Source organism: Dermacentor variabilis, chromosome 9, assembly GCF_050947875.1.
Source record: "Dermacentor variabilis isolate Ectoservices chromosome 9, ASM5094787v1, whole genome shotgun sequence".
Taxonomy (NCBI): domain Eukaryota; kingdom Metazoa; phylum Arthropoda; class Arachnida; order Ixodida; family Ixodidae; genus Dermacentor; species Dermacentor variabilis.
The window spans coordinates 43,796,753-43,823,918 of record NC_134576.1 but is presented as its reverse complement, the minus strand read 5'-3'; the positions used below and the strand labels follow the sequence as shown (position 1 = coordinate 43,823,918).

Genomic DNA, 27,166 nt, shown 5'->3' with positions numbered 1-27,166 from the left:
ACCTTGCCTTGTCCCCCTTGTTGGGCTCGGTGGTGGGTGACTGGCATCGTTGCTGAATACTCAATATATTTGATGGGAACTTCCAACCCTTTTTCAGCCGATCGTCCCTCTAAAAGGGGGCGCACCGATGCTACATTTCAGTTTTCTCTAAAACCCACTCAGACTTTCCCGAAATTTCACGTTGTACACAGTGAGAAACATGACAAGAAGGCAAGAACGATTTCACCATTCATTGTGGCGAAGTATCTCACAGAGACCATTGGAGGCGGCTATAAGATCACCAAGCTGGCCAGTGGGGACCTATTACTAGAACTAAAAGACAAAGCACAACACGACAAGCTAACACAACTTGTACAACTTGGAGACATCCCTGTCAGTGTGACAGCGCACCGAACCATGAATACGGCCAAAGGCGTAATCTCTGACATAGACTTGATGGACTTGACCGATGAAGAACTCCTGGAAGGATGGAAGGATGAAAATGTAATAAACGTACAAAGAATAAAGATCAGACGGGACAACAAGGAGCTGCCAACTAAACACCTAATAGTTACCTTTGGCTCTAGCACGTTACCAGAGACATTAGAAACTGGATATATCAAAATCAGAGTACGACCTTACATCCCCAACCCGCGACGCTGTTTTAAATGCCAGAGGTTTGGCCACGCTTCCCAGAGCTGCCGAGGGCGGCTAACATGTGCGAAATGCGGCATCAATGATCACTCTGCAGATGACTGTAAGGCTGAGCCCCGTTGTAGTAATTGTAACGGTGGCCACCCTGCATATTCACGATCATGCGCAGTCTGGAAAAAAGAAAAAGAAATAATTACGATAAAGGTAAAAGAAAACATAACTTTTAGAGAAGCAAGACAACGCATCTCACCAACATTTGCACAGAGCACATCTTTCGCCGAAGTGGTACGTCGGGGGGCAGTACCACAACGGCACTTGGCGGACGCCAGCGCCACGCATAGCGAGCGTGCGGCAACGCCACCCGCCCCCATGGTGGGAGCAGCGAAGGCTGCCCTACCTCTCCCGAATTTGTCCACAGTGGAGGCCTCTGCTGGTGCTGGCACCAGTCAGCCCAGCTCCGAGGTCAAGACAAACCCACCAACCACCAGGACGGTGGGCTCCAAGGCCTTGTCTTTAGAGACAAAGCCTTCGCGTAAAACACACCGCTCGCAAGAGCGCGTGTCCAGTGCCTCTCAAGAGGCCATGGACACAACACCCAGTCAGAAGGCGCAGTTGACGCCTAAGGAGCGGCGCGACATTGTCGACCGCTCCAGGAAAGACAAAACTCCAATTACAGGGCCTCAAAAGGGCGCTGTAAGCTAAATCAAGTCCTCTTTGACACATATCACAACATTTATTTTAATATGGATACACTGATTATTCAGTGGAATATCAGAGGCCTGCTTTGCAACCTCGATGATATCCAAGAACTCCTTAATCAACTAACTACTAAAGTGCTGTGTGTCCAAGAGACTCATTTGAAATCTAAACACAAACACTTCCTACGTCAGTATGTTATTTCAGCTTCACAAACAAGAATTCCAAACATTAATAGATCAGTTACCCGAACCATATCTTGTGCTTGGAGATTTAAATGCTCACAGCAACCTATGGGGCGACTCGCGCTGCGACGCGAGAGGTCGCTTGATTGAACAGTTCCTTTTTTCTTCAGGTGCATGTCTTTTGAATGGGAAGGAGCCCACGTATTATAACATGGCAAACAAAACATACTCCTCAATAGATCTTAGCATATCATCTCCTACTCTTCTACCTTACTTTCAATGGAAAGTTATTAAAAACCCATACGGGAGTGATCATTTCCCTGTAGTTCTAAGCACACCTATCGCTAATGAATGCCTTCCACAATTACCTCGCTGGAGAACTGACTCAGCTGACTGGGAAACGTTCAAAAAGCTTGCTTGTTTATCCTGGGACGACGTGTGCTTTAAGCATAGACGCTGCGGTTGAATATTTTACGGCTTTTCTCCTTGACACCTCCTCCAAATGTATTCCTGTAACAAGTGGATTGTCCACAAAACGCCGTCTTCCATGGTGGAACGATGAGTGTCGAAAAGCGCGAAAGAAGCAAAACAAGGCATGGGGTTTACTTCGGGATTCTCCGACAGCAGAAAATCTAGTCAATTTCAAGCAGGTCAAATCCCAGGGTCGAAGAACGCGGCGACAAGCTAGAAGAGAGAGTTGGAGAAAGTATATATCAGGCATTAACTCTTACACTGACGAAACAAAGGTTTGGAACAGAGTTAATAGAATAAAGGGTCGACAGTCTTACTCTCTGCCTTTAGTGAATACTCAAGGCGACAGCATGGAAGATCAGGCGAACTTTCTTGGCGCACATTTCGAACAGATATCCAGCTCGTCGCACTACTCTGAAACATTCCAAAGGTACAAAAGGCAAATAGAAGGACAACCATTAGAACGGAAAAGCACAAAATACGAGGCATACAATAGACCCTTTTGCATGGCAGAGCTTCAGGCAGCCCTAAACAGCTGCAACCAATCTGCCCCCGGATCTGACCGCATCCTATATGAAATGCTTAAACACCTGCCGCCTGAAACACAAAAAACCCTTCTTTGTCTCTACAATTCTATATGGTCGTCCGGCCGCATTCCCTCTGCTTGGAAAGAGGCCATCATAACTCCTATTTTGAAACAGGGTAAGGACCCTTCTTTGGCAAATAGTTATAGGCCTATAGCATTGACGAGCTGCTTATGTAAAGTTTTTGAAAAGATGGCAAACAGTCGCCTGGTACATTATCTAGAAATTAACAAGAAATTAGATCAATATCAATGTGGCTTTAGAGAAGGCAGATCGACGACAGATCAGCTTGTACGCATGGAAATGTATATCAGGGAAGCGTTTGTCCACAAACAGCTTGTGTTGTCCGTGTTTCTTGACATGGAGAAGGCGTATGATACCACGTGGCGCTTCGGGATCCTTCGGGATCTTTCTGCAATGGGCATTCGCGGCAACCTGCTGAGAATAATTGAAAGCTATCTCTCTAACAGGACATTTCGTGTTAGAGTTGGCAACGTGCAATCTCGACCATTCATACAGGAGACAGGCGTACCGCAGGGTGGAGTACTGAGCTGTACGTTATTTATTGTTAAAATGAATTCCCTCCACACCGTATTACCTCGCACACTCTTCTATTCCGTCTATGTGGACGACGTACAGATAGGGTTCAGGTCATGCAATCTTAGCATTTGCGAGAGGCAGCTACAACTTGGTTTGAATAGATTTTCAAGGTGGGCGGACGAGAATGGTTTCAAATTGAACCCCCAAAAGAGCACATGTGTCCGGTTTTCTAACAAGAGAAGTGTACTACCACAACCCGATATTAACCTTAATGGAGAAAGACTAACTGTTAGCCCTGAACACAAATTCTTAGGTGTTATCCTGGACACAAAGCTTACCTTCGTCCCCCACTTAAAATATCTTAAAGAAAAATGCCTCAAGACCATGAACCTCCTCAAGCTGCTCTCTCGAACAACCTGGGGCAGTGACAGGAAGTGTCTGCTGAGCCTGTATAAGAGTCTCGTACAATCACGCCTCGATTACGGAGCCGTAGTGTACCACTCCGCAACTGAGAGTGCGCTCAAGATTCTCGACCCAGTCCACAACCTCGGTATACGACTGGCAACAGGCGCCTTTAGAACTAGCCCTGTTGAAAGTTTGTACGTCGAGGCCAACGAATGGTCCTTACATCTACGCAGAACATTCTTAAGTTTTTCATACTACACTAAGGTAAAATCAGACACCGAGCATCCATGTCATTCCATTGTTAGCGACCTGTCCGCTGCCAGACTTTACAGTAACCGCCCACGTATTAGAACTCCTTTGAGCCTACGTTTGGAAGCAATGGGAGAAGAAACAAACATCCATCTCCCAGAAAATATCTTAATGCCTCCCACTCGCCTTCCACCGCCTTGGGAATGGCAGACCATGGAGTGCGATATCTCTTTTGTTGCAATAACGAAACATGCACCTGAGGCACATATACTATCACACTTCCTCGAACTCCAAGCGCAGTACTGCTGTACCGAGTATTATACAGATGCTTCTAAATCATCTGCTGGTGTCGCGTATGCAGCTCTTGGGCCAGTTTTTTCCACCTCCGGTACTCTAAATCCTAACACAAGTATTTTTGCGGCTGAAGCGTACGCAGTACTCTCAGCCGTAAAGCACATCAGAAAAACAAATCTGAATAAGGCCATCATTTTCACAGATTCATTAAGCGTAATAAGGGCCTTAATGAGTTTTCGAAAACATAAGAACCCTGTTTTTAATGAACTATACACACAACTATGCCTAGCATTAATGTACAACCAGAACATCATCCTATGTTGGGTACCTGGCCATAGGGGCATAAAAGGCAATGTAGCTGCTGACGAAAGTGCAACGTCAGTCACGTTTAATGAAACGGATATGAATAAACCTATATCAGCAAAAGAACTTAAGCCCTTCTTACGCAACAAACTGAGGAAGTACTGGCAGGACCAATGGGATAATGCAGTATTGAATAAGCTACACGTTATCAAGCCAAAATTAGGGAACTGGATAACTGAAAAAACAACAAGACATAAGGAAGTGCTTCTGTGTAGATTAAGAATAGGACATACGTACGCCACTCACTCCTACCTTCTGACGGGAAGCGAACCACCGACATGTAGCAAATGTGGCAACAGGCTTACAGTTATTCATGTTCTTATCCAATGCACCGAAATAGAAGCAGAGAGAAAAAAGCACTTTCCCTCTGCTTATATCCAACACATACCGTTACATCCAGCATTTTTTCTTAGCAATGAACCCCTTTTTACTTTTCAATCACTATTCAACTTTTTATTTGAAACTGACACCCTAAATGTGATTTGGCCAGGCTACTTGTAGCGCGGCCTCCACCTGGAGGTCGTAGCTGCAATGAAAACATTTTCTAGAGCACCTGCCTCTCAGCCCTTGCTTTCAAGGCTTTGCTGAGGCACTAGTGCTACAGATTTTACATAATTTACTGACCATCCCCATCTTGTGAAACATCTATTGTCATCGCAGAAACGATCAATCACAGTCATTTTTTTTATATTATGTATATACTTGTATTTTACGCACTTTATAGCAAATAAATTTTAGGCCCTTTTACAGCCACATCGCACCACATGCATATACTGCGCTTTTTATCGAATATTTTAGGCCACTATACAGCCGTGTTTCATTACTCCCCGCAATTAACACCCATATATCATTCAGAAGTACAGACCATCGACTTGGCGCTCTTTGGCCACATCTGGCCCTTGCGCCAAAAAACCCTACTAATCAATCAGAAAGAACAAAACCCCTATTACAGGGCCTCGAAAGGGTTCTGTAATCTAAGGCATCCCGTCCGTTTCCGTAAACACAGCACCAATTTATTTTAAATATGGATACACAAATCATTCAATGGAACATTAGAGGTCTCCTTACAAACCTTGATGATTTGCAAGAACTCATCCACAAACATAATCCAAAAGTGCTGTGTTAACAGGAAACACATTTAAAATCCAGACACGCAAACTTTCTCCGTACGTATGTTACGTTTCGTAAAGATCGCGATGATGCCATCGCATCATCGGGTGGTGTTGCGATTCTCACACATAAAAGTATAGCATGTCAACCTTTACAGCTTCGAACGCCCCTTGAAGCAGTGGCGGTGCGAGTTGTTCTGCTAAACAAACTCATCACTATTTGCTCGCTTTATATACCCCCACCTTACAAATTAACTAAACATGAATTTCAGTCCTTTATAGAAGAACTGCCAGAACCCTATGTTGTTCTTGGCGACTTCAATGCGCACAGCTCCCTGTGGGGCGACTCTCGTATAGATGCGCGAGGTCGTCTTGTTGAACAGTTCCTCTTCTCTTCTGGTGCATGCCTGCTGAATAAGAAGGCACCCACATATTATTCTCTCGCCAACAGAACATTTTCATCAATTGACCTCAGCCTAGTTTCCACGTGTATACTGCCTAAACTCGAATGGGAAGTTATGAACAATCCTTACGGGAGCGACCACTTCCCGATACTGATAAGAACATCTAAAGAAAACGAATGTCCTCCACAAGCTCCTAGGTGGAAGATAGACACAGCCGACTGGGAGAAATTTCGAACTCTCACTAACATCTCATGGGCCGACATGTCTTCTCTAGAAATTGATGCTGCTGTAGAGTATCTTACATCATTCATGATGGATGCCGCATCAAAATGCATATCCGAAGCGAGTGGTCTGGCATGGCAACGACGTGTACCGTGGTGGAACAGCGAATGTCGGACCGCCCGTAAGAATCAGAACAAGGCGTGGGGGTTGCTGCGAGCTTCTCCTACCGCTGAGAATCTTGTCAACTTTAAAAAAATAAAATCCCAAGGTAGGAGAACCCGCCGACAGGCCAGAAGAGAGAGCTGGCACAGGTTTTTATCGAGTATTAACTCGTTTAGGGATGAGGCCAAAGTCTGGAACAGAGTTAATAGGATTAGAGGGCGGCAAACACATTCACTCCCCCTGGTGAACACACAGGGCGATACACTGCAAGACCAGGCAGACTCACTTGGGGAATATATTGAGAGCGTGTCAAGTCCAACAAATTATACACAGTCCTTCCTCAAATACAAAGAAACAGAAGAACATAAGCCATTAGGAAGAAAAGGTCGAGAGAATGAGCCTTACAACCGTCCTTTTTGTATTGCTGAATTAAGAGCTGCCTTGAGCGTATGCAACCGCTCCGCACCAGGATCTGATAGAATCATGTATGAAATGCTCAAAAACTTACATAATGACACGCAGGTTACACTACTCACACTTTTCAACACCATTTGGGATGCAGGGTACCTTCCAACCGCATGGAAGGAAGCCATTGTGGTCCCTGTTTTGAAACAAGGCAAGGACCCTTCCTCCGTGGCAAGTTACCGACCGATAGCCCTCACAAGTTGCATCTGTAAGGTGTTTGAAAAAATGATTAATCGGCGACTCATCCATTTCCTTGAACTGAGCAAAATCCTTGATCCCTATCAGTGCGGCTTCCGAGAAAGGCGCTCCACAACTGACCATCTTGTACGTGTAGAAGCAAATATCCGGGACGCATTTGTACACAAACAATTCTTTTTATCCATATTCCTCGATAGGGAGAAGGCGTACGATACGACGTGGCGTTACGGAATCCTAAGAGACTTGTTAGAAATGGGTATCCATGGAAATATGCTTAACCTAATAGAAAGCTATCTGTCCAGTCGTACCTTCCGGGTAAAAGTAGGAAATGTACTTTCGCGTCCTTTTACGCAAGAAACTGGTGTACCGCAAGGAGGCGTGCTCAGCTGCACACTCTTCATCGTGAAGATGAACACGCTTCGCGCTTCATTACCACCGGCAATCTTTTATTCTGTCTACGTGGACGACATACAAATAGCTTTCAAATCCTGTAACCTCGCAGTGTGCGAGAGACAGGTACAGCACGGCCTGAACAAAGTCTCAATGTGGGCAGACAAGAATGGATTTAAGATCAATCCTAACAAAAGCTCTTGTGTTCTTTTTACAAGAAAGAGAGGCCTGGTTCCGGATCCTTCCTTAGAACTGTGTGGACAACGAATACCTATCAGCAAACAGCACAAATTCTTAGGTATCATACTTGACTACAGACTCACTTTCATTCCACACATTAAATATCTGAAAGAAAAATGTCTAAAAACAATGAACCTAATGAAACTCCTATCCCAGACTACATGGGGTAGTGATAGGAAGTGCTTAATGAACCTATACAAGAGCCTAATTCGATCTCGATTGGATTATGGTGCTGTAGTATATAACTCTGCCGCCCCGAGCGCACTAAAGATCCTAGATCCTGTCCACCATCTAGGAATCCGATTGGCCACTGGCGCTTTCAGAACGAGTCCCATACAAAGTCTATATGTAGAATCAAATGAATGGTCTCTCCACCTACAGAGATCATACATTAGCTATACATATTTCCTTAAAGTACGCTCTAATGCTGAACATCCATGTTTTGATACCGTTACTGATATGACGTGCGCTACACTTTTCAGCAATCGTCCCTCCATAAGACAGCCTTTCTCGCTGCGTGTGAAGCAGCTTAGCGATGAAATGCATGTCCCACTCATCGAGCATCGCTTAATGCACCTAACCAAGCTCTTACCTCCTTGGGAGTGGCAGGTGATACAATGTGACATATCCTTTATGAAAGTTACAAAGCACGCTCCTGAGGCCGAAATCCGAATGCATTTCCTAGGACTCCAGCACAAGCACTCCTGCGCAGAGTTCTACACAGACGCTTCGAAATCAATTGCCGGGGTATCCTATGCAGCCGTCGGCCCATCGTTTTCGGAATCCGATGTACTGCATCCGGAAACAAGAATTTTTACGGCCGAGGCCTACGCATTACTCTCTGCTGTAAAGCACACAAGAAAATCGAAACTTCCAAAAGCGGCGATCTATACAGACTCTATCAGCGTCGTGAAGGCCTTAATGTCACTCAGCAAACATAAAAATCCCGTATTTAATGAATTATATTCGGTCTTGTGCAAAGCGTACTTATCTAACCAGAATATCATAATATGCTGGGTCCCTGGCCATAGGGGAATTGAGGGTAACGTTCTGGCGGACGAGATGGCCACGTCAATCACATTGCAAGCGGTTAACCCTACCGCTGCGGTGCCTGTCACAGATCTGAGGCCTTTCCTGCGAAGGAGGCTGCGAGATCACTGGCAACGCATCTGGGACGCGGAAACAGATAATAAGCTCCACCTGATAAAACCACAGTTAGGATTCTGGCCCTCTACTACAAAATCACGCCGAACAGATGTCCTATTCTGTCGTCTCAGAATAGGACACACGTTTGGCACACATAATTTTCTACTAACCGGAAGTGAGCCTCCAGCCTGTGGTAGATGCGGGGAGAGGCTGACCGTACTCCACGTCCTCCTGGAGTGTCGGGAAGCCGAATCTGAGAGAAAGAGACATTTTCCCTTAGCATATCGGCTGCACATTCCCCTTCACCCATTAATGTTACTCGGGCCAGAACCGCTATTTGACACCAATGCACTTTTAAGTTATCTGAAAGATGTTGTATTGCATGTTGTTAGCCCCACATGTTCGTAGCGCCTCCTCTCTTCAGAGGATGGCGCTGTGATAGTTCTTTCGTATAGCACGTGCCTCTAGGCCCTTGTGTTTCAAGGGCTCCGGCGAGGCAACAGTGCTCCAGCTATTTTAACCATCTCATATACTTTCAATTCTATGTCATTCTTTTACGATGGATTTTAATGTTCATAGTATTCGTCATTAGTCATCGCCATAATTTTATATCACGTAGATTTTATGCACTTTACAGCAACTATTTTTAGGCCACTTTACAGCCAAGTCACATCTCCATAATACATCGCCAACATCACAATTTGTCATGGCGCTCTTTGGCCACACCTGGCCCTTGCGCCATTAAACACCAGATATCATCATCATCATCATTTATTATAGCGATATGCTAGATTTACATTGAATGGCTATTTTTTAGGCTTCCTGTTAAGATTATCTTTTTTTTACGCATGCTGCTTAACAAACCTTTTGTTATCCAGGAATTACGTGGAAATTTAAACTTTTTTTGCATTTGACAGTTGTAGTGCTAGTGAACGCAGCTTTCAAAAATAATGAGCAGAATTTTTCGAGTGCCTTTTCAGAATAACATAGAGTAGTAATGGATGACCAGTTGGTACGATTTATTGTATTAACAAAGTTATCCCGGTCGAACCTGGAAGTGAAATAACTTGTGTCATAGTAAGCTTTTTCTGTAACAAAGGTGATGAAAATGGGGATGATGATCGGTGATAGACATGTCACTGACACACGCACTTGGAGACGGTGTGATATTGCTTAAGGCCTGATCAGGAAGAGTATTAGTTTTAGCAGCGGAAAATCTAGTAGAAGTAATTAAAGACTCAAGCCCGAATCCAACAAAACAATCGCTATATGATATTACTGAACTAATATCAGTATCCATTAAATGAATGTTAATGTCACCAACTATTAAAATCTGCATATTTTCAGCAGAAACCTTATGAAGAATCGTGGAAAGGTTGTGCCATAAATCAGGAATAGACGAAGATGGGGAGCTATAAACGCAGCCAATGATTATACAATTGCGATTACTAGAAGGTGACAGGTTACTTTCGATCCACACTGATTCGCATTTAGATACGTTTAAACACAGGTCAAGCCTACGTTCGTACTTGATTTTTGATGATATGAAGATAGGCGAACCGCTATGCCGATCCGAACGGAGGTGACAGTATTCGGAATAGAACGACCGAAAACCACATAAATTACCATCAGAAGATTCAAGCCAAGTTTCAGAAATGCACAAAAATTAAAAGGAATGACCAAGCGAATCAATAAAGGCAGTAATGCTACCTTGGTCTTTGCATAAACTTCGCGCATTGATGCGTAGTTTCCCCGCAGGGGCGTCTGCGTCAGCAGGCGTTTGGTGTGTTGCGACACCACGTACCCGAGCACACGGGGGTTGGACCCTCCCGCGTGTAGCCGTGCGCGGCCTAGGCGTGTCCGGGGAAAGGGGGATCCTAGGGGTTGAGCCGATGCCGGGAGTTCGGACCTTCAAGGCCCCCCGGCGGAGGCAACACGCCTCTTTGGCCTCTGCTTCACGTAGACGGCACCCCCGGACTGACCCACCCGGGGGAAATCGGCAGTCGCCTTTTCCTGTCCTCCTCTCCAATCTTCGTCTTTCTGTCTCGCCTTTTTCATCTTTCCTGTCTTCTCATCTCTTCTACTCACTTCGTAGTTTCCCGGCGGCAAGGGTTAACCTTGTGTAGCTAGCCAGCCTTGGTTATGCTGTATTTGGTTATAGCAGTGATGTACGGCTGGCATTGGCAGGGTTTCTCTAGCAGGAACTCCTGTCACGTCCCCCTGTCGGGCTCCATGGTGGGTGGTCGGCATCGCGGCCGAAAACCCTACTGTACTCATGGAAAACGCTTTTCCTAAACTCCCTGATCGCCCTCACAAACGAGGGCGCACCGAAGATCTCTTTCAGTTTTTCGGACGACAAGTCCAGAACTTTCCTAAATATCATGTGATACACTCAGAAAACCCAGACAAATTAGTGCGTAACATTTCACCGTTCCTTGTTTCGAAGTCTTTAACTGAAGTTTTTGGAACAGGATATAAGGCGTCGAGAATGACAAGTGGTGATCTTCTCTTGGAGCTCCACGATAAGAAACAGTATGAGAAACTGCCGAAACTTGTCTCATTTGGGGAGACCCAAATAACAGTAACCCCGCACCGCACGATGAACACCACCCGTGGTGTTGTCTCTGACGATGACTTGATGGAGCTCACTGAGGCTGAACTCTTGGAGGGCTTTAGCGAACAGAATGTCATAAATGTTAAGCGAATTAAGATGAGGCGAGATGAAAAAGAGATCAAGACTAAACACCTGATACTCACTTTCGGTTCAAGTGTCCTCCCCGAGTCCATCGAGGCCGGTTATGTCAAACTTCGTGTTAGGCCATACGTGCCCGATCCTCTTAGGTGCTTTAAGTGCGAAAGGTTCGGCCACAGTTCACAGAACTGTCGAGACCGGCTGACATGTGCTAAGTGCAGTGACAATGAACATTCCTCCGAAACATGCCAGAACACTCCACATTGTGTAAACTGTGATGGCGAGCATGCCGCATACTCGCGGTCCTGCCCGTCCTGGAAAAGAGAAAAGGAAATTGTGACAATCAAAGTCAAAGAAAACATATCTTTCAAGGAGGCACGTAGGCGGGTGTCATACCTGCCTAAGAGCAGCTTTGCAGATGTTGCGCGTAAGGGGGCAGCGTCACAACGGCCTCCGGCGGCTGTCCGACCCACACACAGTGAGTCGGCAGTTACGCCATCTGCCCCCGCGACGATTGCAGCTAGCGCTGCTCCGTCAACACAGCAGAGGGGACCATCAACCCCGAAGGTGGGCGCAGCCGAGGCTGCCCCAACTTCCCCGGCCCCTTCCAGCGCTGGCAACAGCCGGCGCAGCCAAATCCCGCAGGGTGCCCCATCGACCTCCGGGCTGGTGGGCGCAGGGGTCTTGCCCCCCAAGGCGGGAAATTCCCTGGTAACTTCTCGCTCGCAAGAGCATGTGTCCGGCGCCTCACAAGAGGCAATGGACACTACACCTGTCCTCACGGCGCGCCAAACGCCTAAGGAGCGGCGAGGCTCCCTCGAACGCTCCAGAAAGGGTAGAACTCCCGTTACAGGGCCTCGAAAGAGCTCTGTAACCTAAGGCATCACCTCCGTTTCCGTAAACACAGCACCAATTTTTCTTTAAATATGGATACACAAATCATACAATGGAATCTCAGAGGTCTTCTCAGAAACCTTGATGATGTGCAGGAACTTATACAAAAACACAATCCAAAAGTGCTGTGTTTACAGGAAACACACTTAAAAAACAAACACACAAACTTTCTTCGACAGTATCTAACTTTTCGCAAAGATCGCGATGATGCCGTAGCATCATCGGGCGGTGTTGCCATAGTCACTCACAGAAGTATAGAGTGTCAACCTTTACAGCTACAAACGCCCCTTGAAGCAGTGGCGGTTCGAGCTGTCCTACTAAACAAACTCATCACCATTTGCTCGCTTTACATACCCCCGCATTACCAACTAAACAAACATGAATTTCAGTCCTTGATAGATCAATTACCAGAACCCTATGTTGTTCTTGGCGATCTCAATGCGCACAGCAGCCTGTGGGGAGACTGTCGTATCGATGCGCGAGGTCGTCTCGTTGAACAGTTTCTTTTTTCGTCCGGTGCCTGTCTGCTGAATAAGAAGACACCCACATATTATTCTCTCACAAACAAAACATTTTCTTCAATTGACCTCAGCCTAGTTTCTCCTTGTATACTGCCTGAACTCGAATGGGAAGTTACCAACAATCCTTACGGGAGCGACCACTTCCCCATACTGCTAAAAACACATAAAGAAAAAGAATGTCTACCGCAGGCTCCTAGGTGGAAGATCGATACAGCCTACTGGGAGAAGTTCCGAAACTTAACTAGTATCTCATAAAATGACATGTCTTCCTTAGGAATTGATGCCGCTCTGCAGTATCTCACAGCCTTCATCATAGATATTGCATCTAAATGCATATCAGAAGTAAATGGCTTGGCATGTAAACGGCGGGTTCCGTGGTGGAACGAAGATTGTAGGATCGCTCGTAAGAAACAAAACAAAGCCTGGGGGTTGCTACGCGCTTCTCCCACTGCAGAGAATCTAGTCAACTTTAAGCAAGTAAAATCCCAAGGCAGGAGAACCCGCCGACAGGCCAGAAGAGAAAGCTGGCAGAAGTATTTATCCAGCATTAACTCGTTTACAGACGAGGCCAAAGTCTGGAACAGGGTAAATAGAGTAAGAGGGCGACAAACATATTCACTCCCTCTGCTAAATACACAGGGCGATACACTGCAAGATCAGGCAGACTCACTTGCGGAGCACTTTCAGAGCATATCAAGTTTAAACAATTATTCGCAATCTTTTCTCAGATATAAACAAATAGAAGAACGTAAGGCATTAACAAGAACAAGTCGAGAGCAAAAATAACGTACAGCGCAAAGGACCAGGACAGCGACAGACGACATACACAGCGCTGACTTCCAACAATATTTTATTGCGTTGCCACATCGTGTGTATATATACAAGAAGAGGCATGCGCAGAAAATGTACGACAGTCACATGGGGTGTTCTAACAGCAAGTCATTGAACGAAACATGGTCACCTCAAAAAATAATAATAATAAATAAAACAAATTAAGCAATACAATTTCTATCTGTCTAGAAACGCGACTTCACCAGGGGTCAGCGCGATTGAGGGCGCACTAACGCAAGAACTGCCAAGTTTTCTGATGAAATCAGCTTCCACTATTTCGCGTGTGAGCTGTGAGCAGTGTCTCGCTAAAACTTGCGTATCTTCAAAGAATGGCACGCAGCCGCAGTCCCGGCAATGGATGCCCAAGTGGCCTTGTACAGTGTTGCGGACGTTGTTAGAATGCTCTCTTAGTCGATCATTTAAGCACCTGCCCGTTTGTCCTACATAATTACGGCCGCAAGACAGGGGAATTTCGTAGACTACACTGGTTATGCACGTCACAAACCGTTTCTTGTGCCCGACAGAACAACAACTCTGATGCGATTTAGGCGTGTTTACACGACTACAGAGCCTTGCCAATTTTTCCGGGGCCGAGAAAACGACTGCGATTCCTACACGCTGCCTAATTTTCTTTAGCCTATGGGATACATCATGCACATATGGCAGCACTGCAAACCTGCGTCTTTCAGCCCGCTGGTTTCCTGATTGAGCGGGATCATCACGTTTTGTGCGCCCCAGAAGCTGTTCAGCTATGGCTGAAATTAAGACCAAAGGGTAACCAGCCCAAGAAAGGCGATCAACCTGAGCAGCAAGACTATGTTGCATCTGGTGTGGGCACGATTTATTGAGGCTGTTAACGAGACATAACTTTATAATACCTCGTTTAACGAGTTTTGAGTGTGCGGAGTTAAAGGGCAAGAGTGGCTTCTTATTTCTCGGCTCGAAGCACCAGCACACATGTTTGTTAGCAAGGCTCAGCCTGAGATCTAGAAAGCGCAAGGAATCATCGATGGGGAACTCATGCGTAAGTTCTAGAGGCTCCAGCTCCTTCTTAAAGATCTCCAAGACTTCAGAAACAACAGGCTCAAAAGCGGGATTAGTGCAATCAATAAATATCAGGTAGTCGTCCACAAACCTGCACACCTTGACAACAGTCGACGCGGCTAGGTGACCATGAATATTGCGATCATGATGAGCTAGGTAAATATCATTTAGTACGGGCGCAAGACATGATCCTATGCAAACACCATTCCTTTGTATGTAATTTTGTTCATTCCATGAGACGTAAGTTGATTTCAAGTAGAAGGTGAGCAATTCAAGAAAGCCGCTAACAGAAACACCCGTACCTCCCGAAGTGGCAGCCCTGTGTGGTGGGTTCAGACCCTCTTGTGGGCATAGCGTGAGGATCTGCAAGATTCTGCGCTCGGAATGGCAACGCCAGGCCCACTTCTACCGTGACGTCTTGTTTCTTCGACTTCACAGTTCTGACAGACCGTCTACGGCGAAGAAAAAGTGGCGTGAGTTGGCTGCTATTGTCGACAGAACTGCTGAATATCTCTGGCAACATGCGCTTCTACAACTACGTGCCATTACTCCAAAGAAGAAACCCCTGCCGAGGGACAATGTGCACCGTATTGGAGATGTGACGCTTCCAGAAAAAGTGCAGCATGTGTTAGCCCTTGGGCCGAAGTTTGCCGTGGAACCTCGAAAATCGCCACACGAACTTCTCACCCTTGTTAGGCAAGTTGCTGGACGTGCTCCGGACACCGAATCAGAAAGGTGAGTTGCGGAAGGTGTTGATGTTTTAACGCGTTGCAAACCTTCCACAAAGGTTCTCCCGGTCGGATATGTTACATCGTTTCTGAAAGCGAACTCGTTATCACTTTTACCCTCTGACAAAGAAGGTGGTTTTGCTGTCCTGCCGTTAGGTGACTTCAATGCGAAGGCTGCCGTTGCCATTGATTCAGTTTTTAAACGTGTTGACAGTGTTTCCCTGGCAAACGTGAAATTGAAAGCAAAAAAACTATGCAAATCCCTTAACCTTGACAAGCTAGCAAAAGTGATAGAAAAAACTAAAAAGCTAAGCCTAGACATTTTCTTCTCAGCTAAGACGCATAAGAATGACTGCCCTCTGCGGGTTATCGTAACTGAAGCAACGACCTGGCAGAAAGCTGTTGGCTTGTTTTTGCAAGACAAACTAAACCTTCTAATCATTGACGATCCTTTTCTCGTTAGACATTCTGGTGAAGTTACTAGCTTTTTAAAAGAGAATGAAAAGGGACTCAACATGTTCTCGATCGACGTTAAAGATCTGTACTATTCACTTCCGCATGACAAGTTGCTTCTGGTTGTTGAAGAATGCATTGATGACTTTGGATCAGTTGGCTTTCAAAATGCTACGGGTGTTTCTGTTAGCGGCTTTCTTGAATTGCTCACCTTCTACTTGAAATCAACTTACGTCTCATGGAATGAACAAAATTACATACAAAGGAATGGTGTTTGCATAGGATCATGTCTTGCGCCCGTACTAAATGATATTTACCTAGCTCATCATGATCGCAATATTCATGGTCACCTAGCCGCGTCCACTGTTGTCAAGGTGTGCAGGTTTGTGGACGACTACCTGATATTTATTGATTGCACTAATCCCGCTTTTGAGCCTGTTGTTTCTGAAGTCTTGGAGATCTTTAAGAAGGAGCTGGAGCCTCTAGAACTTACGCATGAGTTCCCCATCGATGATTCCTTGCGCTTTCTAGATCTCAGGCTGAGCCTTGCTAACAAACATGTGTGCTGGTGCTTCGAGCCGAGAAATAAGAAGCCACTCTTGCCCTTTAACTCCGCACACTCAAAACTCGTTAAACGAGGTATTATAAAGTTATGTCTCGTTAACAGCCTCAATAAATCGTGCCCACACCAGATGCAACATAGTCTTGCTGCTCAGGTTGATCGCCTTTCTTGGGCTGGTTGCCCTTTGGTCTTAATTTCAGCCATAGCTGAACAGCTTGTTTAGCGCAAGTTTTAGCGAGACACTGCTCACAGCTCACACGCGAAATAGTGGAAGCTGATTTCATCAGAAAACTTGGCAGTTCTTGCGTTAGTGCGCCCTCAATCGCGCTGACCCCTGGTGAAGTCGCGTTTCTAGACAGATAGAAATTGTATTGCTTAATTTGTTTTATTTATTATTATTATTTTTTGAGGTGACCATGTTTCGTTCAATGACTTGCTGTTAGAACACCCCATGTGACTGTCGTACATTTTCTGCGCATGCCTCTTCTTGTATATATACACACGATGTGGCAACGCAATTAAATATTGTTGGAAGTCAGCGCTGTGTATGTCGTCTATCGCTGTCCTGGTCCTTTGCGCTGTACGTTATTTTTGATCATGAATTACCAACTAGCCCAAGCAACCACCCTAGTTCAAGTCGAGAGAATGAGCCTTACAACCGTCCTTTCAGTATTGCCGAATTGAGAGCTGCCTTGAGCGCATGCAAGAGCTCTGCACCGGGATCTGACAGAATCATGTATGAAATGCTGAAAAACTTACACAATGACACGCAAGTTACACTACTTACACTTTTCAACACTATCTGGGACGCAGGATACCTTCCGACCGCATGGAAAGAAGCCATTGTGGTCCCTGTTTTAAAACAAGGCAAAGATCCTTCTTCAGTGGCAAGCTACCGCCCGATAGCCCTCACAAGTTGTATCTGTAAGGTATTTGAAAAAATGATAAATCGGCGACTGATCCATTTCCTTGAAGAGAACAAAATGCTTGATCCCTATCAGTGTGGCTTCCGAGAAGCGCGCTCCACAACCGACCATCTTGTACGTATTGAAGGAAATATCCGGGACGCATTTATACATAAACAGTTCTTCCTCTCGATATTTCTCGATATGGAAAAGGCGTATGACACGACGTGGCGATACGGCATCTTGCGAGACTTATGGGAAATGGGCATTCATGATAATATGCTCAACGTAATAAAAAGCTACTTGTCCAATCGTACCTTCCGGGTGAAAGTTGGCAATGTGCTGTCACGTCCTTTTACACAAGAAACTGGTGTACCCCAGGGAGGCGTGCTCAGTTGCACACTTTTTATTGTTAAGATGACAACGCTTCGTGCTTCCTTACCCCCGACCATTTTGTATTCCGTCTATGTGGATGACATTCCAATAGGCTTCAAATCCTGTAACCTTGCAGTATGCGAGAGACAGGTACAGCATGGTTTGAACAAGGTGTCAGGGTGGGCAGAGAAAAATGGTTTTAAAATCAATCCTCAAAAGAGTTCTTGTGTGCTGTTCACAAGGATGAGAGGCCTGGTCCCGGATCCTTGCTTGGAAATGTGTGGACATCAGATACCTGTAAACAAAGAGCAAAAATTTCTAGGTGTTATACTCGACAATAAACTTACTTTCGTCCCACACATTAAACATCTCAAAGAAAAGTGTCTGAAAACAATGAACTTATTGAAACTTCTATCCCAGACTACATGGGGTAGTGATAGGAAGTGTTTAATGAACCTATACAAGAGCCTAATTCGGTCTCGATTGGATTATGGTGCCGTTGTGTATAACTCTGCCGCCCCGAGTGCGCTAAAGATGCTAGACCCAGTCCACCATCTGGGAATCCGACTGGCCACTGGCGCTTTCAGAACGAGTCCCATACAAAGTCTATATGTGGAATCAAATGAATGGTCTCTCCACCTACAGAGATCATACATTAGCTTTACATATTTCCTTAAAGTACGCTCCAATCCTGAACATCCATGTTTTCATATCGTTACCGATATGACGTCCGCTACACTTTTCAGCAATCGTCCCTCCATAAGACAGCCTTTCTCGCTGCGTGTGAAGCAGCTTAGCGGTGAAATGCATGTCCCGCTCCTCGAGCATCGCTTAATGCACCTAACCAAGCTCTTACCTCCTTGGGAATGGCAGGTGATACAATGTGACATATCCTTTATAAAAGTTACAAAGCACGCTCCTGAGGCTGAAATCCGAATGCATTTCCTAGAACTCCAGCACAAGCACTCCTGCGCAGAGTTCTACACAGACGCTTCGAAGTCAAATGCCGGGGTATCCTATGCAGCCGTCGGCCCATCGTTTTCGGAATCCGATGTACTGCATCCGGAAACAAGTATCTTTACTGCCGAGGCCTACGCACTACTCTCTGCTGTAAAGCACATAAGAAAATCGAAACTTCCAAAAGCAGCGATCTATACAGACTCTCTCAGCGTCGTGAAGGCCTTAATGTCACTCAGCAAACATAAAAATCCCGTATTTAATGAACTATATTCGGTCTTGTGCAAAGCGTACTCATCTAACCAGAATATCATAATATGCTGGGTCCCTGGCCATAGGGGAATTGAAGGTAACGTTCTGGCGGACGAGATGGCCACGTCAATCACATTGCAAGCTGTTAACCCTACCTCTGCGGTGCCTGTCACAGATCTGAGGCCTTTCTTGCGAAGGAGGCTGCGCGATCACTGGCAACACATGTGGGATGCGGAAACGGATAATAAGCTCCACCTGATAAAACCACAGTTAGGATTTTGGCCGTCTACTACAAAATCGCGCCGAACAGATGTCCTATTCTGTTGTCTCAGAATAGGACACACGTTCGGCACCCATAATTTTCTACTCACCGGAAGTGAGCCTCCAACCTGTGGTAGATGCGGGGAGAGGCTGACCGTACTCCACGTCCTCCTGGAGTGTCGGGAAGCCAAATATGAGAGAAAAAGACATTTTTCATTAGCACACCGACTGCACATTCCTCTTCATCCTGAAATGCTTCTTGGCCCAGAACCGCTTTTTAATACAGACACAGTGCTAGGTTATCTTAAAGATGTGGTCTTACATGTTGTTAGTCCCATGAATTCGTAGCGCCTCCTCTCTTGAGAGGATGCCACTGCGATAATTGTTTTGCATAGCACATGCCTCCAGGCCCTTGTGTTTCAAGGGCTCTAAGGAGGCAGTAGTGCTCATGGATTTTTCACAATCACATATATTTTACCTATAGTATCATTCTTTTTAAATGCATCTAAATGTTCATAGTACAAGTCACACGTCATCACCATAATTTTATCATACAGATTTTACGCACTTTAGAGCGTATATTTTAAGGCCTCTTTACAGCCACCTCACGCGAACTTCATAGTAATCATAATTACACCGCAAAATCATTACCACAGACATGGCGCTCTTTGGCCATACCTGGCCCTTGCGCCACAAAACCCCATACATCATCATTGATGCGTAGTTATGAGCAGTTAGAACCAGCGGGCAGCGATTTTATTTCTGCCGGTGAGAGAAATGCCATAGAGGAATGTTGTCAAGAACAGATTATGAAAATGACAAATGTTGCGATTGATATCTACGTGAAGATGCGCAGATCTGACTGGGCACTTATCTTGAAGACCCTGCTTTCATCTGTCTTGCGTGCCTTCATATGGCGATTATCGGTGCAAAGGTAACACCATTTTCTTTCTTTATGAGGACGAGATCTTTGCTGAATAGTCGTTTGTTGTCAATGGTAAGGTGTTCATTGACGTAAATAGCGCTATCCTTACTTCTTGTCAGACGTCTCAAAGACGTACGCAAACGTGCTTTCCGAGCTTTCCGAAGGAATTAGTTTTTCTTGTAACGGGAGCGAAAACGGGCGATGATGCTATTTTCTAGTGTCTTGCTGGCGACACTGTGAACTGCGTCGATGTCTTTTGATGAAATGGGGCATTCAACAACTTCTGCAATTGTGTTAAAAATGACAGCGCAGTCGTCGCCCTGTGTACAGGGGATGCCTTTCACTTGAATGTTATTTAGCCGGCTGTTTTGCTTCATTGCTGCAATCCTCCTGGCGAGCGCTTCGATTTCGGGCCTCAAATCTTTGTTTGAATTTCGCAATTCATTGACAGTTGTCTGTACTTCATTGTACTGGTCATCATGGGACGCACACTGTCAGCCAGAGACGTAAGGGTAGCAAGACGCTGGTCACCGAGCTGTTTTGCAATTTTAGAAGCAAGATCTTCAACGAGGTTATCAAGTTTGTTGTTAAGGAGTTAGTCAAGTTGCTCAATTTTTTTAGACAGTTCAGCATCCGAAGGCATGTTATATAGCACAGGCAATAACCAAAGAAACACTAGTGAACAGCAGCCAGAGGTAAAATCACAAACCCCATCATCACAATGGCTCCAGCGCTGTCGTCTTCCTCCACAGCTTGCTCTTTGGTGCCCCTCGGCGCTACTGCACGCACAGGCTCGTGGCACAGCTCCCGTATAGTCGGCATAAATTAATTAATAAAGAAACAGACATAGCCAAATAATGAGAAACAAACTTATGAACCGTCGGGACTTACCCAATTATAAACACCGGGGCCACACGATTCAGCTTTGCTGGTTAGCCATCTGTACGGAGTTCTCGGGCAGATCGTTTTTTTTTTCTTCCTGACATGTTCTTTGCCCTAGGGATATCGCAAGTGATATGCAGATCTTGAGAATTATGAAAGTCCAGGTACTAGAATTCCGTGCTGCTTCAGCCACCAGACTTTATTTGAGAATTGGAGAGCAAGACTTACTGCATCGCTTTTCATTTTTCATTTAATATTTGGTTTAAAAGTAGCTTGTGGCAGATCGCACAGTTGTATTACTTGAGTTGAGTTACACGAAGCGACGGACATTATTTGGAGAATCAGTTCAAACGCATGTACACCATTGAAATAATTTATTAAGCATCTTCTTAATGATTCAGGTTACGGCACGAATTTCACTTTGCTAACACTAAGTACAGGTAGTCTCTCGGAAATAATTGTGAGGATGACAGCAGTTCTTAAATGTTTCTTTTGCTAAGGCGAGCGGCAAAATACATTTGTATTCAATTTACATTCGCGCTTCGATAGGCAAAACAATGTTTGTATAAATAAGTATACACAATCTTTTCTCAGATAAGGCAATTATTTCGGAAGAGAAATGCGACCTTGAGCCGCTGCCCGGAATTTAGTCGCAGTATACCGAGGAGAAGAAAGTCCGCCTTCTCATACAGGGTGTGAAGGAAGAACCTTTCTGCGTAATGATACGAAGCTCACCGAAGACCGTAGAAGAGTTCCTTCGCGAGGTCACCAGCATCGAGAAGACACTCGAAATGCGGAACCGGCAATTCAACCGCCGCACGACCTCTACCAATTACGCAGGAATTCAATCACTGGCCACCGATGACCTATATATATATATATATATATATATATATATATATATATATATATATATATATATATATCTAGTGACTCGTTGGAAGGAGAAATTGATGCTTCTGCTGCTACCAGTGAGACAGCACGGCTCAGCATGAGGGGGCAGGGGGAGAGAGGGTCAAAAAAGGGGAAGTAAGGAAGGGAAAAAAGTAGTTTGTGAGATTTGTCAGCTGTCGCAATGTGTCATGACAGGACAGCGCAAGGATCAGGAGACCGGGGGATGGGCTGTAAGGCGGCAAGTCCTGCCGCAGCAACAAACTCGAGGAAGGCCTGCAGTGCAGCGACCGGGGATAGGCGGGGAAAGAGAAGGTCTTCTACGGTGTTGGCTGGAAGGTTGAGGCGGTGGTATGCGGCTGTCGTCTCCTGTCGTTGAGAGGCTATTTCTGGACAGTGGCATAGGATGTGCTCTAACGTGTCAGGGGTGCCGCACCTCCTACAGGCAGGTGATGCGATTCTCCCTGCGCTGAATTTCCGGGCGGCAGGCCAAACGCTGCCTGTCCTGAGGCGCAGGAGGAGTATCTCTTCTCGTCACGTGAGTCCTTTTTCGGGGAGCGGCTGGGCTGGCTTACCGCTAGCCACTAGCGCGTCCGGGTGGGCTGTGGTCAGTAGTTAGATCAGCCGGTGCCGCGTATAAACCGATGCGGCCACCGCAGTGGTTACTGCAACGGGAGCATTGTGGGCTGCTTTGGCTGCAGAATCCGCCTCTTCATTTCCAGCTGCACCTACGTGTGAGGGCAGCCAGTGGAGAGAGATGGGGATGCCACTCCTCTGAATAGCAAAGGGCTTAGGTAGGAGCAGGGTGACGGTGACTCCAGCTCGATCGGGTTTGACTAGTCCTTCAAGAGCCGGGCGAGAGTCTGAGAAGATGGCTACGGGCACATTTCTACCGATTAGCATTTAACTCAACTAGGTCCAAGAAGGCACTGTCAATATGTATGACTTAACGGTGAGCTGGCACAAGAACTACAAGGCTGCACTGCCATCCATCTTTCCTTTTTGCATCTTCTCTCGTTTGCAAAGTCCCTTGTCTTAGTAATATTGGCAGTTTCGTAATTGTAGACAGGTAATTTACTAATGCAGGTGGAATTATTTCTGTCTACAATTACAATGCTGGTGAGCGACAGGCCGTGGGTTCTATCGCAACGGCGGCAGTCATATTTCCTCTTTGGGGGAGGAGGAATGCAAAAACTTGTGGGTTCGCGTTTCTGATTCATGTTTAGGCGACGCCAAGAGGTGAAAACTAATCTGGAGCCTACCCGTAAGGCGTATCTCACATTCCACTGGGCGGTTTCAAGATGTTAAAACACCATAATTTAGTATTTAACTGTGATCGTCATCCTGCGAATGCACAAAACACACATTGTTATATAATTCACTACAAGTGGTAGCTTTGCTGCGCCCGATACCTGTAACATGTTTTCGGCATATCTTTCTATTCAACTTGCAACATTTTTTTTAAATCTGCATAATAGCATAAAGGACGTGCCATAAAAGTGTGCCTAACAAAATTAAAAACAGGAAAGTTCATTGCTTTACTTTGTATCCATGACGTCTGCTATGAACTTACAACTATTCGCTTCGTCAGTACATAAAAGAGAACCTCGCGAACCTTCATAAGGAAGACACCACAAGATTTACATATTTCGCTTGATTTTTCACCCTTCACGGGGGAATTATATCTTCAGTATGTCCCATACAACTTATCAATGGCGCTTCGGCTTCTTTGCAGCTAGTTGCAGCCATACGGTCTAAAAGGCATATTTCACTAAAACAATTTGGCGAAGCAGCCTGTGCCTGTTCGCCAAAGAGATTGGTCATGTATATTCCTCAAGGGAGTTGAACGTGTAGCATGGAAAAGGGAATATTTATTGGTACACCCCTTTTCGTATCCCGCAAACAGCTGTAAACCCCAGTTAGCATTACTTCAAATTGCCGCCACTTAAGATAAGCACTTGAAGAACCGTATAATATTTAGATGTAGTTAAAGAAGCCTGTGGTGATCGTAGAATCTAAACTGCAGTGTTGCAGTGTTACTTAAGTCCTCGTACCCGCCGTCGCGGGATCGAATCCCGGTCATGGCGGCCACATTTCGATGGGGGCCAAATTCGAAAGCACCCGTGTACTTAGATTTAGGTGCACGTTAATGAACCCCAGGTGGTCGAAATTTCTGGATTCCTCCACTACGGCGTGCCTCATAATCAGAAAGTGGTTTTGACACGTAAAACCCCATAATTTTTTTAAGTCCTCGTGTTACTACCGAGCGTTTCTGTGAAGAGATGCAAAAATTCTATATTATACCATGAATGACTCGTCGTGATCAAAGCAGTTTCAGCGGATTAAAATCAAGGTAACTGTTGTAGAAGTCATATACAGCCAGCGTTTGTACCACACTTGTTGCACCGCTCCAGGTATCGTATCATAACTGGATTCTTATAGGCTATGGTATTGCGGTTGTCGATACGCGCGTGAAAAGTCCACCATAGGCTGGTCTGCGCTCCTTCGGCTGGCAGCGTAGCGTTGCCTTTGAGAACTGTAGTGTCGTCTATGAAATAAGCTCTTTGAATAAATTTTCGCAAACGGAGACGTCGTAAAAATATATTTGATACGACCGCCATAAGTATACAAAGTATGCACGTGACGTCAAATCCGCTGCTGTCGTCTGCTTCCGCTACCTTCCGCCATCTTGGGGTACCATATCAACAGGCGCGCATAGGCCTGTAGGTTCCCCAACATGGCGCTGCCGTAACCAGGAAGTCGCGGAGTATATTTGAATGTCGTACGTGCATACTATGTATACAAGCAGAGGGAACGAGAGCAAACGAACGAAAACACTGCAGTAGGCGCCCGTACACCGCCCGAATTGCAGCAGACGACAAGCGCGAGTCTGTGCCCTGACGTCACGCGAGCGGCGCTCGCAATGGCCCTATAGTTCGTTCTCGAGGCTAATAGCTAATCAGCCTAGGGCTGTTCATAGACGACGGGGCAGCTCTTTTTAGCCCAAGATATATTTACGTAGCGTGCATTAGGCGTAGAATATGCCGGCTTCTCGAAGATCGGAGTAAGAAGCATCAGTGGCGGCTGCGGAAATTTGGCTTATACGAATTGGCGATTGATATTAGAAGATTTATTTATTTATTTCATTTTGCCTACACGACGCGAAATCGCACGTGCTTAACCAGCCTGGCGTGGCACGCTCGTCATGAAATGTAAAATATCCTTCTTCAAAAAGTCGTTGGCTCCGTCGAAGTTGCCATTTAAACCTTTTTTTTTTTCATTTAACAAGATTCAAAACTGCTGCACTTTCACAGACAGGCAGCAATCGTGCAATTCTGCAGAAACCGGGTTAATCGGGGCGTTGGCTTCACGCACTATGTGTCCTCTTTCTACCATACCATCTACCTTCTGGGCTATTGCACGTGCGTATGAAAGTAAGCGCTGCAGCTACTGCAATGGTTTGACAGGTGCGGAGGGGGGGGGGGAGTGGCTAACGTGCATTTACGGCCAGGGCGTTCCAGAAAGCATAGGCATTGTGGCGACGGCCACAGAGTTCTCGTTTTAGGGCCGATTTACACTCAAACCGCCCATAGCCGCACGCCGCACCGCAAGCGAGCGGTCCGCCACTAATGGCCGACGTGACGCCACGAGAGGCGGTCGTGAACTTTCGCCTCCATGCGGCGACCGCATAAACGTGGCGCTGGTTCGAAGCCAGCGGAGGGCGAGGCCTAGACTGCTAGGCTGCAGCGGCAGTTTGCTTTTGTGTGGTTTATTGTGATCCTTGCGAGAGCTATTCAGCACCTGCAAAGCTATTTGTCTAACGCAACAAGCACCTGTACTCTTCCTGACCTCGTCAGTCCGTGCGATTGCCAAAGGAAACAGACGAATGTGTGTTGTGTTTACGCGAGGGTCGGAAGGAATGAAGCCGGCGATGTCATGTGTTTTGCCGTTTTTCGCATGTGCATTACAAACGCGAAGGCCATCGCATACACCTGAATTCTAAGCATGACACTACACTGTAAACACAAATGAGCCCATATGGGCGTTTTAACAGTTGATATGCCATTTTTCCCCCATGGCTTAAAATGAGTACTCCCACGATAAAAGTAAAATAAGCTAGAACCATTATTGTACCCCCGACCCCATTTGAATGGGCATTGCGGTTGTAAAATGGGGGTTTTCAAGGAATAACGGTGGCGTACGGGAAATTGGGAGTGTTGAAATACGCCCATATCTGAGACGAGCCAAATAGAGAAAAGAATAACTCAGCCGTGACCAACAAGGCAGTCAGCCGCAGCGACAATTTCAGTAGAATTATTTCTGCAGTCAGATTCGAAATATCCCGCGCAATGTGTGCCGGCGCTGTTTTTCTGTTTGGAGTAGCCGCACCTTGGCGCTTCACAGGAAGCCGAAAGTCGGAACAACGCGCGGAGGAGCACAAGCCTTCGGAGCCCGCGCGCAAGCGTTGAAAGCGGCGAAGGAGCAGCCATTGCCAGCGACGGCACATTCTTCTACCGTGGTTGATGTTTCTCACTGCTTTGAACCCCCAAGACTCTACGGTAAGTGACTTTGAACGATTATTACACGTTCTATGAGCGTGCATGTGTTCTAAGTGAGGAGACGCGCTGGTATGACTTATTGACTGTTTCAGTACAACATGGCGCGACAGTTCGCCGTCCAGAACCATTTTGCACGATCACTGTGTTTCTTCGAGCTTTGTCGGATACGCCGTCACTTGAACCTCGGCGGCCAGAGCATGTGAGTACCAGTGGCGCCGGCACCTCGGCGGGCAGAAAACGGTGCCCATGCCGTGACGAGATATATCAATTTAGGCGATAGCATTGCCGGCGATAGGTCATACGGGTGCGTCGCTCAATGGCTGTGTTCTTTGCTGAGGCCGCCACTACGCCTGCCGTGCACATACTACGCTATATCTATATAGTCGATGCTTGTGCAATGTTGTTATTTAACTAGTGGCGCTGTGCACTGGATACCTGGACTTGTTTAATGTTGAATTACATTGCTGCTGCGCCATTGCGTATCGGGTACAGATATTTAGTTTTGAATTCTAGGTGCCAAATTCACACATAAAAGTTGCGCTTTTAAACTCAGGATCATATCACAGATCACAGAGTCATCCTATATTGCAAGAGTATTAATAACAAAATTTCTGCCGCTGGTTAAAAAAAGGCAGACCGATCAACCTGTATCTGTGAGAAAAATGTGCTTGAAGTGCG

The 27,166-nt window shown here is 45.9% G+C and overlaps 1 long non-coding RNA gene across 1 annotated transcript; it reads right to left on the bottom strand.

Annotated features, from left to right (window-relative positions):
- Positions 1–1,978: 1,978 nt before the first annotated feature.
- LOC142592643 (uncharacterized) lies at positions 1,979–4,751 on the bottom strand. The gene is made up of 3 exons (XR_012830759.1): positions 4,673–4,751; positions 2,303–2,399; positions 1,979–2,198 (listed from the first exon to the last, which is right to left on the bottom strand). It is a non-coding gene; the product is annotated as an uncharacterized LOC142592643 (long non-coding RNA).
- Positions 4,752–27,166: the final 22,415 nt, after the last annotated feature.